Source organism: Rhinoraja longicauda, chromosome 1 (genome assembly GCF_053455715.1).
Source record: "Rhinoraja longicauda isolate Sanriku21f chromosome 1, sRhiLon1.1, whole genome shotgun sequence".
NCBI lineage: Eukaryota > Metazoa > Chordata > Chondrichthyes > Rajiformes > Arhynchobatidae > Rhinoraja > Rhinoraja longicauda.
The window spans coordinates 133312880-133332800 of NC_135953.1; the positions used below are offsets into that span (position 1 = coordinate 133312880).

The 19921-nt window shown below is 44.8% G+C and overlaps 1 protein-coding gene across 1 annotated transcript in view; it reads left to right on the forward strand.

Annotated features, from left to right (window-relative positions):
- cpe (carboxypeptidase E) overlaps nucleotides 1-19921 on the forward strand; it is a 99197-nt gene that overhangs the window by 38659 nt on the left and 40617 nt on the right. The window lies entirely within an intron of this gene.

Genomic DNA, 19921 nt, shown 5'->3' on the forward strand with positions numbered 1-19921 from the left:
GACTTCAGTGATGTTTTGAATGTGGTGAGTGAGGAGGAGTCTCTGACGGTTTGGGGTAGTGAGTTCCAGAGGGTGGGAGCAGCGATGGAGAAAGCCCTGTCCTCCCAGGATCTGAGTTTGGTCCGGATGGGGGGGGGGACAGGAGGTTGGCAGCAGCAGAGCGGAGGGTGCAGGTGGGGGTGTGTCTGTGGAGGAGGTCAGTCAGGTAGGATGGGGCCAGGTTATGGAGGGCTTTGTAGGTCATGAGGAGGATTTTGTACTGGATTCTCTGGGGGATGGGGAGCCAGTGGAGCTTGTAAAGGACGGGGGGTGATATGGTCACGGATCGGGGAGTGGGTGAGTAGACGGGCAGCGGAGTTTTGAATGTATTGAAGTTTACTGATGATTTTTGAGGGTGAGCCATAGAGGAGGCTGTTGCAGTAGTCCAGACGGGAGGTGATGAAGGCGTGGATGAGGGTTTCTGCAGCTGTGGAGGAGAGGGATGGACGGAGACGGGCGATGTTTTTGAGGTGGAAGAAGGCTGTCTTGGTGATGTGTTTGATGTGTTTGTCGAAGGAGAGGGTTTGATCAAAGATGATTCCAAGATTCCGGATGTGAGGGGAGGTGGATACTGGGAGACCATCAATATTGAGGATGAAGTGGGTGTGAGAGGTAGAAGCTGCATTACATTACATTCTCAGATGTGTTCTTTGATATTTGCCATTGTTTTGTGAAACAGATGTAGCATCTGTAATAATTACGTGAATTCTTCTAAATTATTTAATTTAAAAAACGATGATAGATTTTGCTTCTATCCAACTAGTAGTAGCTGGAAAGCTATGCCCAGTATCTTGTAAACCATTGGGAATAGGACTGGCTGAAGTAGTCTTACGCAATAATACTTCACACAGGATTTTTAATGAATTTTAGCAGTCCTCAAAGTAAATAAGGTAATGTCATGTGATTGGAGTAGAATTGGAGTAGAATTAAACACAGTATTAGTTAAATCTCTAGTTAAATCTCACAAATCTGAGAAAGAAGACAGAGGTAAAAAAAAATTGCAACCTCGGACGATTACTAATTTTCAATGTCATGGCTAATTTCCAGGAAGATGCGATCGTAATGGAGGCCAGGAACTACCAAGGTCACCTGGCATTTACTGCAGGTGGAACAATTGTTCAGATATCGTTGCATTAAATAATCAATCATTAGTACCCAGCAGTTCTAATCAATAATTAGTACCCAGCAGCAAAAACTGCTTAAAGTAACTTGGAGAACATCTGTCTGTTGATAATTACATCCACAAATACCACCATATTTTTTTGCACCATGTACCATCAGTACAACAAAATATCAACGTGGTAAAATCTCACAAGTCCATAAATGCAGACACTCGTTATTATTGTCCACCATATTTTTGGTATGGGGTGAGAGGGGAATATTTTGCAAAGTAAAGATCAGCCACGATAGTGTTAAATGGCTGAACCGACTCAGAAGGCCAAGAAACCTACTTTCAAGTTTAATTTTACTTTAGTTTAGTTTGGAGATACAGTGTGGAAACAGGCCCTTTGGACCGCCGAATCTGCGCTCACCAGCGATCACCCGTACACTAGTTCCTATCCTACACACTTGGGACGATTTGCAGAAGCCAATTAACCTACAAACCTGCACATCTTTGGAATGTGGGAGGAAACCGGAGCACCCGGAGGAAACCCACACGGTCACAGGGAGAACATGCAAACACTGTACAGACAGCACCCGTAGTCAGGATCGAACCCAGGTCTCTGGCGCTGTAAAGCAGCAACTCTATCTATGGCTGCACCACCACTTTCTATTATTATAAAAATTGAAATGCAAACGGTGAAGGACACCATTTTCAGGTGGTACAGCTTTTGAAGAAGAGTTAAGAAACCTTTGCTCTGAAAGAAATCTCATGTTAATTTTCCCGCCAAATATTTGTACTTGCACAGACAGGGTGAATGAGTCTTTTACCCAGAAAAAGGCAATCAGGAATCAGGGGACAGAAGTTTCAGGTGAGCGGATATAAATTTAATAGGAACCTGAGGGGCAAATTTTTCACATAGTGGGAGGTGGGCAAAGATACTAGAGGAACAAGATGGACCACTCTGTTGAAATCGCCCATACTGAAGTGTAGTACGCAAAGGAGCGGGACGTCCGCCATTTTAGTAAGCAGAACCCGCCGTTCGCTATGCCTCTCGCAGTGTAATCAGTGTTTTGGGGGAACAGTATGTGTGATGATACCATTAAAATGCAGAATATATCACATCTATCAATTCACAGATTTTTGTTCTTTTTCTTTAAAAATGTTTCTGCAAGTTTCTGCCTACTAAAATGGCGCCGTGACATACTACGGTTTTTAGGGTTGAGCGGTTTATCTTGTTCCTCTAGTATCTTTGGAGGTGGATGTATGGGACAAGCTGCCAGAGGAAGTAGTTGAGGCAGGTTCTAAAACAACATTTGAACAGGTACCTGGATAGGAAAGGTTTGGAGGGATCTGAGGAAGGATGTGCTGGCTCTGGAGAGGGGCCAGAGGAGGTTTACAAGAATGGTCCCAGGAATGAGTGGGTTAGCATAGGATGAGCGTTTGTCGGCACTGGGCCTGTACTCACTGGAGTTTAGAAGAATGAGGGGGGAAATCATTGAAACATACAGAATAGTGAAAGGCTTGGATAGAGTGGAGAGGATATTTCCACTAGTGGGAGAGTCTAGGACTAGAGGACATAGCCACAGAATTAAAGGACGTTCTTTTAGGAAGGAGATGAGGAGAAATGTATTTAGTCGGAGGGTGATGAATCTGTGGAATTCTTTGCCACAGAAGGCTGTGGAGGCCAAGTCAATGGATATATTTAAGGCAGAGATAGATTTTTGATTAGTGTGGGTGTCAGAGATTATGGGGAGAATGGGGTTAGGAGGGGGAGATAGATCAGCCATGGTTGAATGGCTGAGTAGACTTGATGGGCTGAATGGCCTAATTCTGCTCCTATCACTTATGACCCTTATTTAAATATAAGAAAATAACTGCAGATGCTGGTACAAATCAAAGGTATTTATTCACAAAATGCTGGAGTAACTCAGCAGGTCAGGCAGCATCTCAGGAGAGAAGGAATGGGTGACGTTTTGGGTCGAGACCCTTCTTCAGACCTTATTTAAATGCTCAACAGAACCATTTTTCTCTGTCGGTATGGTTTAACTTAGCAATAGTATTCCACTACAAATGCTCCTCCCTCCTGCTATCCTTTACTTATTGATTAAATGACAAATGGAAGTAGAATCCAGAAAAAGGATTTTTAAACATATTCAAGATTCAAGATTCAAGATTCAAGATAGCTTTATTTGTCATCCAAAAAAACGATTTTTTTGGACGAAATTCAGTCACCCACAGTCCAACAATAAAAACATTAAATTAGGCAGATTACACAATAAAGCATTAAAATAGGCAAATTACACAACCCCAAAAACACACACAAAAAAAAGAAACATCCATCACAGTGAGCCTCCTCCAGTCCTCTCCTCACTGTGATGGAAGGCCACAATGTCTTTTCCCTTCCCCTGCCGTCTTCTCCCGCAGTCAGGCTGTTGTGGTTGCAGGCCGCGCCGGACGGTGAAAGGTCCGCAGTGGGCCGACCCAAGCCCCGCGATCCGGGACGGGCGAACACGCTGCCGCTGCTGCTGCACGTCGGGGCGGTCGTGGCTCCCGACATTGAAGCCCCCGCCCAGCAGAGAGAAATCCCGCAGACTATTTTAGGCCGCGCCGGACGGTGAAATGTCCGCGACCCAAGCCCCGCGACCCGGGGCGGGCGAACATGCTGCCGCTGCCGCTGCCGGAGCTCCCGATGTCGGCATCCTCGCGGCCCGAGCCTAAGGCGAGTCGCAGCCGCTCCCGCAGCCTCCGAAGACGGCCGGCTCCGCTGATGGTAAGTCCGATCCGCGGGCTCTGCGAACCAGAGCCCTGGAGGCCGCCAGCTCCAGGAGTTGGGCCGATGGTAGGCCGCAGCAGGAACGGAGACACCACCCAGAAAACAAAGGTCGGGTCTCCGTTCGGAAGGGACACAATGAAGATAACTGGAAGATTGCGTGGCTCATTGATTGATAAATACATCTCTTGATGCTCCTGAACACATCATCAGTGGTGTAACCTGGGATCATTGGGTGATTCGGTTCTTTCAACATCAGGCATCCTCGCCCGGGCGACCCAGCTGTGGGTGATCAGACCACGACTTGTGTTCAGGTGCCATTCGCTCCTCCCCATGGACCTCCTCTCCTGATCCAGAGCCATCTCGAGGCTTTCTCCACTGCCTCTGTGGTGTTCTTGATGGCTCTTCACCTCTCCATTCCGGCGATGCCCAGTGCACTCAAGGCGATTGCCCTGCAAAACCTCTACAGCCAACCTCGATGGGCATCCACCTTGCCTTCCAGTCCTGCTCACGGCAGTCAATGTCCATGTTGACGTTTGCATCTCAAGGGCAGGATAGTCGGTATTATGTCTTTTATTCTTCGGAGGAATAAACACACATGCTCTCATACATCGGTGTTGCTCTAACCGGAAGTGAAGACTTTTATTTTGTTTTCACATGCATTTTATATCTGGTACACAGGAAGTGACATCAGTATAAGAGCACAGTTAAACAGTTTCATTTTAACATCCAACACCCCCACTTGCTCTTATGCTGTGCATTACATTTAACAACATATACAACATAACTTAATCTGATTACATTCTCTGTATCACCACATTTTACACATTTACAGTGTTCAACCTTTCAAAAAAAAAATAATTTTGTTGTTATGATTTTACACTCCAAACATATAATCCCTGAATTTCTCAGTTTTAAACTTTGTTGCAGGCTTAGTTAAGATATCTGCAACCATGTCTGCTGTTGGACAATACTCAATGATTACTTTCTTATCACTGAGTGCAGACCGAATGAAATGATACCTAATGTCGATATGTTTGCATCTTTGTCGGTTCACTGGGTTCTTTGATAATGCAATCGCACCTTGATTGTCCTCAAAGATTTTCACTGGCTCGTACTGGCAATATTTGTCCATTCCTTTCAATAGCTGCACAAGATACAAGCTCTCTTGTGTAGTAGCCGCCATTGCCATATATTCGGCTTCACATGTGGATAAGGCTACTTACTGTCTGCTGTTTCTTGGATTTCCACGAAATAACAGGCCCATTTTCAGACAAACTAAAACAATATCCTGTTGTGCTTCGCCTGTCATTTTGATCTGCCGCCCAGTCAGCGTCACTGTATGCAACAAGTTTGAGTTTTTCCTCTCTTTTCTTGTAACACAGCTCCTGGTTTATAGTACCCTTTAAGTACCTCAACACATGTTTGGTAGTTATCCTATGTTGTTCTTTAGGCTCTGCTAGATATTGTGACAGTTTACTGACAATCCAGCTTAAATCAGGCCTTGTACATGTCATCACATATATCAAGCTGCCTACCACTTCCCTGTATTGTGTTGGATTAACAGGCTCATCATCATCATAAAAGTTTTGTTTCTGTTCACATGGAGTTGACCTTGTTTTACAGTCAGACATTCCAAACTTCTCCAGTATTTTTGCTATGTACCTCTTTTGGTTCATTTTTATTTCTCCCTCTGTCTGTGAAAAATCAATGCCTAGAAAATGTCTAAGTTTCCCAAGATCTTTCATCTTAAACTTTGCACTTAGCATTTCTTTCACACCATTGAGAGATTCTTTATCACTGGCAGCAATAATTAGGTCGTCAACCCACATGATCAGAATTATTCTCTCATTTTCAGTCTCTTTACTGTACACGCAGTGATCTGCTGGATTTTGTGCGAAACCATTTTTACTGAGATGATCATGCAGCATCTTGTTCCAGTTCCGTCCTGACTGTTTCAGTCCATACAGTGATTTGTTAAGTTTGCAGACCAGCTTTTTACCTGTGTCTGTTTTCACTTCAAATCCTTCAGGTTGTTCAATATACAGCTCACAATCAATTGGAGCATGTAGATAAGCTGTTTTCACATCCATCTGGTGTAATTCCAAATCGTACTGAGCTGCTAGCTGCATCAGACTGCGCACTGATGTCATGTTAGCTGTTGGGGAAAACGTCTCCTTGTAATCTATTCCTACTACTTGACAAAACCCCTTTGCAACATACCTGGCTTTGTATGTCTCAGTCTTATCTGAAGATTCTTTTACTGCAAACACCCACTTCCCCCCCACTGCATTTTTGCCCTGTGGTATTGTGGTTAGAGTGTATGTGTCATTTTCTTTGAGAGATTCGATTTCCTCCTTCATAGCTTTAGCCCAAATGTCAGATTTTGATGAGCTCATAGCTTCTTTGAAGGTTTGTGGAACATTATACATCACTCTGTAGCAGTAGTCTACATTTACATTTATCTGGTCATCCTCTTCTCCTTTACACTCATAGTCTCGTAAGTACTGTGGGCTTTTCCTTTCTCTCTTAGGGTAGCGTGTGTTCTGACTATTTTCACCCTGTCCAGTTTGAGTGTTGCTCTCACTCTCAGTAGTATCCGTGTGTGACTTCAGTGTCACTTCTGGACTCTGATCAGTCACCTCTGCGTTTGGTCTGGGGGATGTTAATCTCTTCCCAGGATAGTCATCATCACTCATCTCCATATCTGTCTGAGTTTGGCTTTCAGTTACACTTTTTGTTATGAACTTCACTAGTCTGTTTTTGAGAACTCGCCCTGTCTCTGGGTAGTAGACTAAGTATGCAGGGCTGTTTTTGTCATAACCTACAAAAATCCCTTTTTCACATCTTGAGTCTAACTTCTTTTTGACTTGTTTGTATGAGAAACAGACTGATCCAAACTTCTTCATTTTTGAAAGATTAGGCTTTCTGCCTGTCACCATGTAGTGTGGAGTCTGACCAACACGTTTGTTGTAGCATCTGTTGCGGATTACTGCAGCAGTCATTACAGCATATGTCCACAATTCTTTCGGTAGGTTACTCTCGAGTAGCATGCACCTTGCCATTTCAAATAACGTTCTCCAGTTTCTCTCAGCTGTCCCATTTTGATGGGGGGAGTAAGGTGCGGAGGTTTCATGCCTTATGGCATTTCTACTGAGCAATGATTGGAAATCTGCTGCTGTGAACTCTGTGCCATTATCAGATCTTATGCACTTAATTTTTCCATAGGGGGCCACGTCTGCTATGAACTTTTCTGTAGCTTTTATAGTGTCACGTTTTGTTTTCAAGAAGTAAACAAACACTGCTCCTGAATAGTCATCTGTGAAAGTTTGTATGTATTTGTATCCATCTTTTGCTTCTGGCTCTATAGGGCCAGCCAAATCAGTATGCACTAACTCAAGTGCTTCTTTAGCCCTTACATCTGGCTCTCTGTTCCTGCTCTGTGCAAATTTGCCTTTTATACAGACCTCACAGTTGAGTTTGGACTTATCAACTTTACCTTTGATTTTCATGCCCTCTGTTACCCTCTCTAACTGTGATACATCATCATAGTTACAGTGACCAAGTATCTCGTGCCATGTTTGAATATCATAACACCCGTGACATCCGTCATTAGTTTTATGACTTACAGTGTTTAGATAGTATAGTCTGTCGTACTCCTTAATGTTGAACTTGGTACCGTTCTTGTGGATGAGCTCGTTGCTGCCTTGGCGTAAGATCACTGAAGCTCCGGTGGTCGTTGCTGCCTTGACAGAGAAGATGTCCTGTGGGAATGATGGGATGTACAACGCCTTTCTCAGCGTCGTCCTCACACGACGGCCCTCGCTGTCTCTCAGGTACACCTCTGCTTCGCCTTTCCTCCGTGCAACACCGCTCGTCCTTGTCCCGTCAGCCAACTCGATGAAGTGTTTGGCGGGCTGGAAAGTCTCATCAAAGTTCTTAAACTTTTCAATGTCTGTGATTATGTGTGACGTTGCGCCCGTGTCGACCATAAGCCCTTTACGAGTCTCTTCACTTGCCTGGCATTCATTTATTTTGAATGCAAATGTGTGGTCGTTGGAGTCGGATGCTTGTTTCACTTTGTCTCGCTTTTTCTTTCTGCAGTTTGCCTCCTTATGAGTGGGGCTCTTGCAAAAACTGCACCACTGTCTCTGTTCTTTACCGCTGCGCTCTCCGCTGCATTCCCATGCTTTGTGTCCCGTCTGACCGCAGTTGTAGCAGGTGAATGTTTTCTCTGAGCCTTTAGTCCTTTCTTTCACCCAGCCTCTTGCTTTCATTACGTTGTCGTCACTCATATGGCCGCTAAATTTTTCAGTGCTCTCGTAGCTTCTTAACTTGGTCTTAAACTCACCAAAAGTTGTCTTCTCATCACCCTGTGTTATGTGGATGGCAAATGGCTTAAATGTCTCTGGCAAGCCTTTCAGAATCATGGCAATCAGCAGCCCGTCACTAAGAGTCTCTCCTGCTTTTCTTAGTGCTGTAATCGCCGTTTCTGCACAAATAATGTATTCTGTTACACTTTCGTTTATGGCCTTTTTCAGCGACGTCAGCTCGGTGTAGAGGCCGATCACTCGCGGCTTCCCTGTGTCCGCGTAATGGCTCCTCAGTAGCTGCAACGCTTTTCTCCCGTCGTCTGCCGCTTCTCTCATAATGAGCGACAAACTTTTGTCGTCTAGCACTTGTATCAGCTCGGCGTAGGCTCTTTCGTTTTTCTCGGCTTCCTCGTCGTCTTCTTCGTCGGTAGCCGGCTCGTTCAGAATTGTTGACTTTAAGCCTTGTAGCCGCAGGTGGCCTAAAAACTTTGTTTCCCATAATTCGTAATTCTTTTCATCTCCGTCGAAGCATAATCTGTTCCATCGGCTTCCACCATCCCTCCTGGGCCCATAACCTGTTGACGTTTGCATCTCAAGGGCAGGATAGTCGGTATTATGTCTTTTATTCTTCGGAGGAATAAACACACATGCTCTCATACATCGGTGTTGCTCTAACCGGAAGTGAAGACTTTTATTTTGTTTTCACATGCATTTTATATCTGGTACACAGGAAGTGACACCAGTATAAGAGCACAGTTAAACAGTTTCATTTTAACATCCAACAGTCCAACTCTTCGTTTTATGGGGAAAGAAGTTGCACAGTCAGTGTGGGGAAAGAAATGTAAAGTATGTTCAAGGGATATGGCCTCAGTAGATTGAGTGAGTCTTTGTTAACTAATTTCTGTATCCACAATATGTTTAAATGCACATTAGAACGGACACGTCATTATTTGTTTATTTTCCATTGTTATGCTCTCATTTGTATGTGATTTGAAATTAGCCTAGCTGCAAAGAAATGCTGGAGTGGTAAGGATTAGTGCAGGAAATATCTGTTGATCCTGCATCTGAACCTGCTCCACTACATATGCACTCTAAAACCAACCTCCCTTTCTTCATTAAAGAATTCTGATATCTGAAGGAATGTAGTCCATCTGGCTTTACGGACAAACAAAGCTATGATGCAGCTCTAGGTAGAGCTCTTAAGGATTGAGAGCTAGATAGAGCTCTTAAGGATAGCGGAGTCAGGTGGTATGGGGAGAAGGCAGGAACGGGGTACTGATTGAGAATGATCAGCCATGATCCCATTGAATGGCGGTGCTGGCTCGAAGGGCCGAATGGCCTCCTCCTGCACCTATTGTCTATTGTCTATTGTCTATTTTCCTGGTGGAGTTCTTTCTCGTTCTTTAAAATAACCCTTAATAATAAAAGTGACATTCATGGTTTAAAACTGGCTTTCGTAGAAGTGCTTTAAATAACTTTCAGTTCTTGGGTTTCGCCTTCAGTTCTCGACATCACGGCCACAATTCTCTCTGGAGATTTCCGTTCTTTGATGCAATGCTGCCAATGATTTTCTTTGGTGTATTTGCTTGGTAAAGTGCGACATTGATCGTCCAATGTGGATGATGATTCCTTTGGTCTCAGCTTTTGGTGAATATTAACTGGAGATATAAAGCTCAGAGGAGAAAATGATAACGAAAAAATACAGCACAGTTCTGTTAAAGTTGGACCGGTTTCAAGACATGTGATATTTCGTCTTCAAACTGTTACATTTCTGCTCTGAAATACTGCCTCAAAGCTCGGGACTAGCACAGAGGAAAATTATATTTTCGGAGAACAGATGGAACCTTTACGGCAGGTTTCCAAATCACTGCGTGAGACTTGGAGAGAAACTGGCTGTTTCATTTATGCAAATGTGTGGAAAAGCTCAGACTATTTCATGATTGTTTTGCAGGAGATTTCTTACCTTTAAAAACACACAAAGTGCTGGAGTAACTCAGTGGAGTCACGCAGGATCCCTTGAGGAATATGGATAGGTGACCTGTGTAGGAAGGAACTGCAGATGCTGATTTAAGTCCTAGACTCTTGCACTTTTATAGCCCTTTTTCGTGGACTCACGATATTTCAGACTGCTCCACGTGGTTGTGTTTTATAACGTGGAGGCTATGTGGCAAGGCAACACACAACAGGCATGAAGGCCTGATCATTCTTCACCAACGTTCACCTGGCCATTTCTTTTGAGTAATGTTGGTTGTACAAAAAACTGCAGGCCAGACACCAGAGGGTTCCCTGTGCTCTTATCCTAGAATGGACAAGGGATCATTTGTGCAGGAAGGAACTGCAAATGGTGGATTAAACCGAAGATAGACACAAAATGCTGGAGTAGCTCAGCGGGACAGGCAGCATCTCTGGAGAGAAGGAATGGGTGACGTTTCGGGTCGAGACCCTTCTTCAGACTGATTGTAGTGGGGAAGGAGGGTCTCGACCCGAAACGTCGCCCATTCCTTCTCTCCAGAGATGCTGCCTGTCCCGTTGAGATACTCCAGCGTTTCGGGTCTATCTATGGATAGGTGACCTTTTGGTTAGGGAACCCTTCTTCAGACTGATTGTAGTGGGGAAGAGAAAGCTGGAAAAGAGTTGGTTTGGGAACACTTTTATTTTATAAACCGACATTCTACAGTTTCTTGTGTGTCTGAATTGTTGCTTCAGCTGATTCCTGTTTTGAAAATGTGGCTACTATTCTTTTCTGGCACATGTTTTTAAAAAGGTTGGCTACCTATATTTCTTTTTTAAAAATTGAGATAATGTGGTTTGTGTTGAAGCGTTTGTAGTCACGTTGTTGAGACAATTTCCCTTCCTCATTCCAGGCATTTTAGACTGTTTTGTTGTTGGCTTCAATGTCTGTGCAGGGTGAGTGTGCACTTTATACACAGATGTTCCCCGACTAACGATGCTTCGACTTACCATATTCTGACTTTACAATGGTGCAAACACTGGGCAATGGCAGCGACCCCTTAGCTCGCTTCCGGCCACGTGATCAGGTGTATTGAATGCGTTTCAACGTGCGATATTTTCGGTTCAAGAAGGGTTTATCAGAACGTACGTTGAGGAGCAGCTGTATTCATAACTGATACAGGAATTTTATTTTGTGTAGGAAAATAACTGCAGATGCTGGTACAAATCGAAGGTATCACAAAATGCTGGAGTAACTCAGCAGGTCAGGCCAGCATCTCAGGAGAGAAGGAATGGGTGACGTTTCGGGTCGAGACCCTTCTTCGGACTGATTATTTGGGATTGATGCTAGGTTTGGAAGGGATGATGATGAATTTGTGGTTGAGCAGATAATGGAGGCATGGAGGTTTGCAGGGTTCCCTGAGGGGCACAATGACTCAACTGATAGAGGCCGGAGGGCCTGTATTTCTAAACTAAACTAAAAGCCTGAAGAAGGGTCTCGACCCGAAACGTCACCCGTTCCTTCTCTCCTGAGATGCTGCCTGACCTGCTGAGTTACTCCAGCATTTTGTGATACCAGGAATTTTATTTTAATATCTAAGATAACCTGCATGCAAAACAAAGCTATGCAAAACTCTTAAAACGTTAATGATTCAGTGTTTTTTTTTACCACTTCTGTTTCGCAGATGGCAATCGCAAACCAATATTTTAGCAGCACTTTAAGTTTGTGAGACATTGCCATTAAATGAATAAAAAACTCACTGAATTGTAGCTTTATAAACTGCCCTACCAAACGTGCAGCTTGTGCACAGGTTTTTAAAAAAGAAATGATCTTTTCGTAGGAGTCCTTAGACACAGGAAATGTTACAATAGACAATAGACAATAGGTGCAGGAGTAGGCCATTCAGCCCTTCGAGCCAGCACCGCCATTCAATGTGATCATGGCTGATCACTCTCAATCAGTACCCCGTTCCTGCCTTCTCCCCATACCCCCTCACTCCGCTATCCTTAAGAGCTCTATCCAGCTCTCTCTTGAAAGCATCCAACGAACTGGCCTCCACTGCCTTCTGAGGCAGAGAATTCCACACCTTCACCACTCTCTGACTGAAAAAGTTCTTCCTCATCTCCGTTCTAAATGGCCTACCCCTTATTCTTAAACTGTGGCCCCTTGCTCTGGACTCCCCCAACATTGGGAACATGTTTCCTGCCTCTAATGTGTCTAATCCCTTAATTTTCTTATATGTTTCAATAAAATCCCCCCTCATCCTTCTGATTGACTAATTACGAGGGGTGAACGTATCAATAACAGCTGATAAAAGCAAGGATCTGTGAATGCAATAAGTCGCGGAGGTGAAGCTTCAACTCTGGTAAATGCTGATTTGAAAATGTTTTCGTAAACATATTTTGCAGTCAGAATGGAAAAAGGTACAAATTGCCAAGTCCATCAGCAAAACTTCCAATTCATGTGCAACTTTCAAAGGCATTATTGGCAGTGAAAGAAGGTGTATACTGCTTTGATGTGATAATTTGATTTGATATGATATTTTTCAGGCGTCATTTCACGAAAGCCTGCTTTGCCAATATTCTTTTAGAGTCACAGAGCCACAAAACTGGATGAAGTTTTGTTCTCCCCTAACTATCCATAACCCCCCCCCCCCCAACTATCAATTAAACACCAAGGGTGTTACACTGCAAAGCTGGGCAGATTGGACAATCTTTCAGCCAAGAGCTTTGTCTCAGTCTGAAAGAAGAGAACAGCATTGAGAGGCGATGGCATCCTTCTGTAGAGGGTGTATTCAACCTTTTTCCTCTCTATTTTGACACGGCATGGTTTATATCTGGGCGCATTCTCCTGACTTATCCACCCCCTCCACCGATCTGTTTGCGGATTTAGAAGCCCACAAAGCATTTATTCTGCTAGTCTGGCACGAGGGTATGGTTTTGCGCGTGAAAGGGAAGGAGGTGGTGCTCAGTTGGTGCCGAACAAGTGTCCGGGGGGGGGGGGGGGAACGTCCTTTGAATGTGTCCAGTGGTCAAATGAAACTTTTTTTCTGGCAGGCCTGTGTGCTGTTGCCATCACGATCTTAACTGACAGGGTGCTTAAATGGCAGCATCAAGACAACAGGATTTTTTGGGGCATTTCACTGTTCCTTGTAACTACCTTTGTGAGAAGTGAACTTATTTATTTCCAGCTTCCGTTCCTGGCACTGGTGTTTAATTGATGGGAGTCCTGGTCAATGGGTGCTGTGCGAGGCTGGGAAGTGCATTACTTCAGCCTCTTCCAACACCCAACCCCTGAAGTGCCCCTTCCCCATAGTGCATCCATTCTTCTCTCTATCCCAATAGTGTCCACCTACGTATCTCGATCTGCACTGAAATTGCAATCTAGCTTACGATAGACAATAGATGATAGGTGCAGAAGTGGGCCATTCGGCCCTTCGAGCCAGCACCGCCATTCACCCTGATCATGGCTGGCCATCCACAATCAGTACCTCGTTCCTGCCTTCTTCCCATATCCCTATCATTAAGAGCTCTATCTAGCTCTCTCTTGAAAGCATCCAGGGAATTGGCCTCCACTGCCTTCTGAGGCAGAGACTTCCACAGCTTCACAACTCTCTGAGTGAAAAATGTTTTCCTCATCACCGTTCTAAATGGCCTACCCCTTATTCTTAAACTGGTTCTGGACTCCCCCAACATCAGGAACATGTTTCCTGCCTCTACCGTGTCCAATCCCTTAATAATCTTATATGTTTCAATAAGATCCCCTCGCATCCTTCTAAATTCCAGTGTACACAAGCCCAGTCGCTCCAGTCTTTCAAAGTACGATAGTCCCGCCATTCCGGGAATTAACCTCGTGATTATATTATTCACTCTCTAATTGGAATTCACTCTCTGATTTAGTTTAGTTTAGAGATACAGTATGGAAACAGGCCATTCAGCCCAACGAGTCCACCCTGACCATTGATCGGCCGTTCATATTGATTCTATGTTATCCAACTTTCCCTACACTGAGGTCAATTGATCTACAAAGCCGCAAGTCTCAGGGATGTGGGATGGAACCGGAGCACCCGCAGTAAAACCCACATGTCACAGCGAGAGTGTGCAAGCTCCACACAGACAGCACCTGTGGTCAGGGTTGAACCTGGGACTCTGACGCTGTGAGTCAGTTCCTCTATCAGTTGAGTCATTGTGCCCCTCAGGGACCCCTGCAAACCTCCATGCCTCAATTATCTGCTCAACAACAAATTCATCATCATCCCTTCCAAACCTAGCATCAATCCCAAATAATCAGTCTGAAGAAGGGTCTCGACCCGAAACGTCACCCATCCCCTCTCTCCTAAATGCTGCCTGACCTGCTGAGTTACTCCAGCATTTTGTGACACCTTCGATTTGTACCAGCATCTGCAGTTATTTTCCTATCCCAAATAACCGTGTCGGTGCTCATCCCTATGTGATCGAATCCTTGACTTCCTCATCGGCAGACTGCGATCAGTACGAATGGGCAACAAAGAGTGATCAGCCATGATCGCATTGAATGGCGGTGCTGGCTCGAAGGGCTGAATGGCCTACTCCTGCACCTATTGTCTATTGTCTATTGTCTAACACCTCCTCCTTGATAACCACCAGCACTGGAGCATCTCAAAGCTGTGTGCTGAGTTTCCTGCTCTACTCTCTCTCTGTAACCATTTCTGTGTAACCAGACTTGGTTCGAGTGTCAGCGTCGTTTTTAAATTCGCCGACCACTCCACCGTTGTTGGAATAATAATGAGTAAGGATGAATCAGAGTACATGAAGGAGATTGACAATCTGATTGAGTGGCTTGAGAATAACAACCTTAGGTTCAATGTTGGCAAGGCCAAGGAGCTGACTGGTGGCTTCAGGAGGGGAAAGCCAGTGATCCATTAACCTGTCTTCATCTTCTGGGGCAGTGGTGGAGAAAGTCAACGGTTTCTGCCTTGGATCACAAAACAATCTTGATCCACATCACACTTTATTAGCCAAGTATGTTTTGCAACATACGAGGAATTTCATTTGCCGTACAGTCATTACAATAAAAAGCACCAGGACACACAAAATACATTTTAACATGAACATCCACCACAGTGACTCGTCTACATTCCTCACTGTGATGGAAGGCAAACAAAAGTTAAATCTCTCCCTGCTTTGTCCTCCAGCGGTCGGGGGCCTCTAACCTTCTGTTGACGGGACAATCTTGACTCCCGTAGCCGGCGGCGGGCCTTCCTTGTCGGGGCGATCAAGCTCCTGCATGGGGGGGGGGGGGATCTCGGGTCCCCCCGTGCCGGGTGACCCACCCTAGATCGCGGCTTGTCGAACCTTGTGCGGCTTGGAGCTTCCCGACCTTGGTCTCCACCCGAGACTGCGAGCTCCTTGATGTTAAAGTCTGCAGGTCGCGGTTGGAGCGTCGATCCCAGGCAAGGAACCACACGCTCAGATGGTAAGTCCACGCCCCGCGGGGGCTCAAAGTCAGTCCCGGGCAAGGCCTCCAGTTCCACGATGTTAGGCCGCAGAGTGACCGGACGTACAGGTATGTAGGTTAATTGGCTGGGTAAATGTAAAAATTGTCCCTAGTGGGTGTAGGATAGTGTTAATGTGCGGGGATCGCTGGGCGGCACGGACTTGGTGGGCCGAAAGGGCCTGTTTCCGGCTGTATATATATGATATGATGATATGATATGATGATACGATCCCCAAAACAATCGCATCTCCAGCAAGGTAAGAGATTGAAAAAAAGTTTCCCCCGACCCCCTCCCCACCCCCCACGTAACACAAACTTTAAAAACTCACCAAAAATAACAAAAAAAGGATGAAAAGGACAGACAGACGGTAGGCGAGGCTGCCATGGCGGCACCATCTGCCTTGGCAGGTTGGATGAGGCACACATCAACTGTCTTAGTGAGGACCTGGACCATAACAATTCACCTACTACCACAGTGGATCAATAGGGGACATGAAGGTCTGTCCTGGGCCCAGCACATTGATGCAGTCACAGAGACAGCTCATCAACACCACTACTTGCTCGGAAGGTTGAGGATATTTGAGATGTTTATGAATATTCTGTCGAAACTCTACAGGTTTGCAACTTACAGAATAACGAAAGGCATAGATAGAGTGGTTGTGGAAAGGATGGTTCCACTGGTGGGAGAGTCTAGGACCAGAGGTCACAGACTCAGAATTAAAGGGCGCTCTTTTAGAAAGGAGGTGAGGAGGAACTTCTTCAGTCAGAGAGTAGAATCTATGGAACTATTGGCACAGAGGGCTGTGGAGGCCAAGTCAGTGGATATATTTAAGGCAGAGATAGACAAATTCTTGATTAGAAAGGGTGTGAAGTGTTATGGGGAGAAGGGAGGAAAATGGTATTTGGAAGCAGAGATCAGCCCATGATTGAATGGCGGAGTAGACGCGATGGGCCGAATGGCCCACCTCTACTCCTATAACTTGTGAACTCGTAGAAAACATACTGACAGGTTGCATCGTGGGCTAGTTTAGCAACATGAACATCTAGGAATGAAGAATGCTACAAAGAGCGGTAGTCATTGATATGGACATTGCTCCATCACAGGTACTGAACTGCCCACCATCGATAGGAGGTCCTGCCTCAAAGGCAGCCAATATCATCAAAGACCGACACCACGTCGGCCATGCTCGCACTTTGCTGGTGCCATTGGGGAGAAGATACAGACGCCTGAAAACCATGAGCTCCAGATTCAAGAGGAGCTTCTCCCCGATAACCATCAGGCTCATGAACACTGCACAACTTGTATACACTGGAATTTAGAAGGATGAGAGGGGATCTTATCGAAACGTATAAGATTATTAAGGGGTTGGACACATTAGAGGCAGGAAACATGTTCCCAATGTTGGGGGAGTCCAGAACCAGGGGCCACAGTTTAAGAATAAGGGGTAGGCCATTTAGAACAGAGATGAGGAAAAACTTTTTCAGTCAGAGAGTTGTGAATCTGTGGAATTCTCTGCCTCAGAAGGCAGTGGAGGCCAAGTCTCTGAATACTTTCAAGAGAGAGCTAGATAGAGCTCTTAAGGATAGCGGAGTCAGGGGGTATGGGGAGAAGGCAGGAACGGGGTACTGATTGAGAATGATCAGCCATGATCACATTGAATGGCGGTGCTGGCTCGAAGGGCCGAATGGCCTCCTCCTGCACCTATTGTCTATTGCCTATAAGTCAAGTCAAGTCAAGTCAAATTTATTTGTCACATACACATACTCGATGTGCAGTGAAATGAAAGTGGCAATGCCTGCGGGTTGTGCACAAAAAGAATTACAGAATTACAGTTACAGCATACAGTTACAGTTACAGTTACAGCCTCCTCCTGCACCTATTGTCTATTGTCTATAAACCACTTCAGCAACAAGAAATTCTGTGAACGGTGTCTTGGGCTGCATTACGGACTTGAATGTTACACTTTTGTGTTTACCTAGCTAGTATTACTGTTGTTAAGTTATTGTATTATTGATTGTGACATATTTACCTGTGTATTTTGCATTAATGAGTTTGTTAAGCTAGCAAACAAGAACGTCATTGTTCCATTGGCGGCACATACGACAACTAAACACCCTTAACTCTTTTGACTCTTGACGCCTCACTTTATGTAATACTTCAATTTGGGCTTGGACTATTAAGATAACGCAGCTTCAAAGAAGGGGTCCATTCTTTACAGATAAAACAAATGGTTAATTATCTTCTGCTTTCATTTTGGTTTCTAAATTAGCTTTAAAAGCAAATTGTTGTTTGAGCAAATTTGTGCATTCCTAGAGTCAGTGGGACACTCGCACTGCGAAGCCCCGTGCGAATAGATTTACTTTCCTTGCTTGGTTTTATTTGAATTAACTCTGGAGCTTAAGTTTGAAACAAAAACCACATCACAAGCGTGGGATTTATAAAACTACAAAGGGGTATTTGTCGACGATCGACTGGCGTGGTGTGTTGGCAGAATGAGCCTGGATTTACACACAGAAACGGCGTGCTGAGAGCCAGCTCTGTCGGCAAGCTTCTGCTGAAAATAAGTGGGCAAACTTTCAATGTCATCTCAGAGAGAAGTTGTTATCGAATGCATTTATGCTGACAACCTCTCACTTAGAGAGGTGACGAAAAAAGAACAGCCAGAATGGAGGAGCAGCAGATGGCTTCCTGAATTGAGATGTGGGTGTCTAAATCTAGAAGGGAGCTGTAGTGTGTGGCAGATGCATGGAGCTACATTGCCACTGCCATGTCTAGAAATGTATCGGTGAAAAATGCTTTCCAGTGTTAACATAGAACATAGAAACATAGAAAATAGGTGAAGGAGGAGGCCATTCGGCCCTTCGAGCCAGCACCGCCATTCATTGTGATCATGGCTGATCGTCCCCAATCAATACCCCGTGCTTGCCTTCTCCCCATATCCCTTGATTCCACTAGCCCAAAAATTGTCACCTGTCAATTTTTTGCTGATTCACCCACAAAATGTTTTAAAATTGTGAAAGTGGATCATAAATCGGCAAATTGTTTCCATGGTTTTATTACGACTTTTGGTTTGATGTTAATTACTGTTGTTTGTTGCTCTACAAGCAATTGCATCGGCTGTATAAACAAGGGGCATAAAATCTTGGAGGGGGTGGAACTAGAGATCACGGACAGGCAACATGATTCCTACGCTGACACTTTTCTATTGGGGTTAAACTTGCTGCCTATTCACTCAGAGAGTTATGATTTTCACCCTGAGATTTATGGTTTTCACCTGGAGAGTTATGAGCCCGTGGAATTCTCTGCCACAGAAGGCAGTGGAGGCCAATTCACTGGATGTTTTCAAGAGGGAGTTAGATTTAGCTCTTAGGGCTAACGGAATCAAGGGATATATGGGAAAAAGCAGGAACGGAGTTCTGATTTCAGATGATCAGCCATGATCATATTGAATGACACTATCCTGCACACACTAGGAACAATTTACATTTATACCCAGCCAATTAACCTACAAACCTGTACGTCTTTGGAGTGTGGGAGGGAACCGAAGATCTCGGAGAAAACCCACTCAAAGGGCCGAATGGCCTACTCCTGCACCTATTTTTCAATTTATTCTATATTTCCTATTCAATAGTGTTTAAGTTTTGTGTTACTGATGACAACCAATTACTCCTCCCTGCTAATCAATTGATGGCAAAGTAAAGATTTCATGGTAATTTGGAATATTTTCAAGGATTTTTTTTATTTTCTCCTCTCCCCCCCCCAGAGATTATACCTGCTACTTTAGTTTAGTTTAGAGATACAGCACGGAAACAGGCCCTTCGGCCCACTGAGTCCGTGCCGACCAACGATCCCCGCACATTAACACTATCCTGCACACACTAGGAACAATTTACAATCGTACCCAGCCAATTAACCTACAAACCTGTACGTCTTTGGAGTGTGGGATCTTGGAGAAAACCCACGCAGGTCACGGGGAGAACGTACAAACTCCATACAGACGGCGCCCGTAGTCGGGATCGAACCCGGGTACCTGGCTCTATAAGACAGCAACTCTACCACTGTGCCACCATGCCACCCCTCTCTATCTATGGCCGTTTTAAACAATGATCTTCTCACACAGGTGGTTACAATGGAAGGAGCTGCTTGCTATCTGCTCACTTGTTTCCACGAAAACTACGCAGCCTGACATTTAAAGATACCGGTTGTCTTATCTACTGTGTTATCTTAGGTTCAGGAAAAGCCCCAGTGTCAGTGTAAGAGGGGGGAA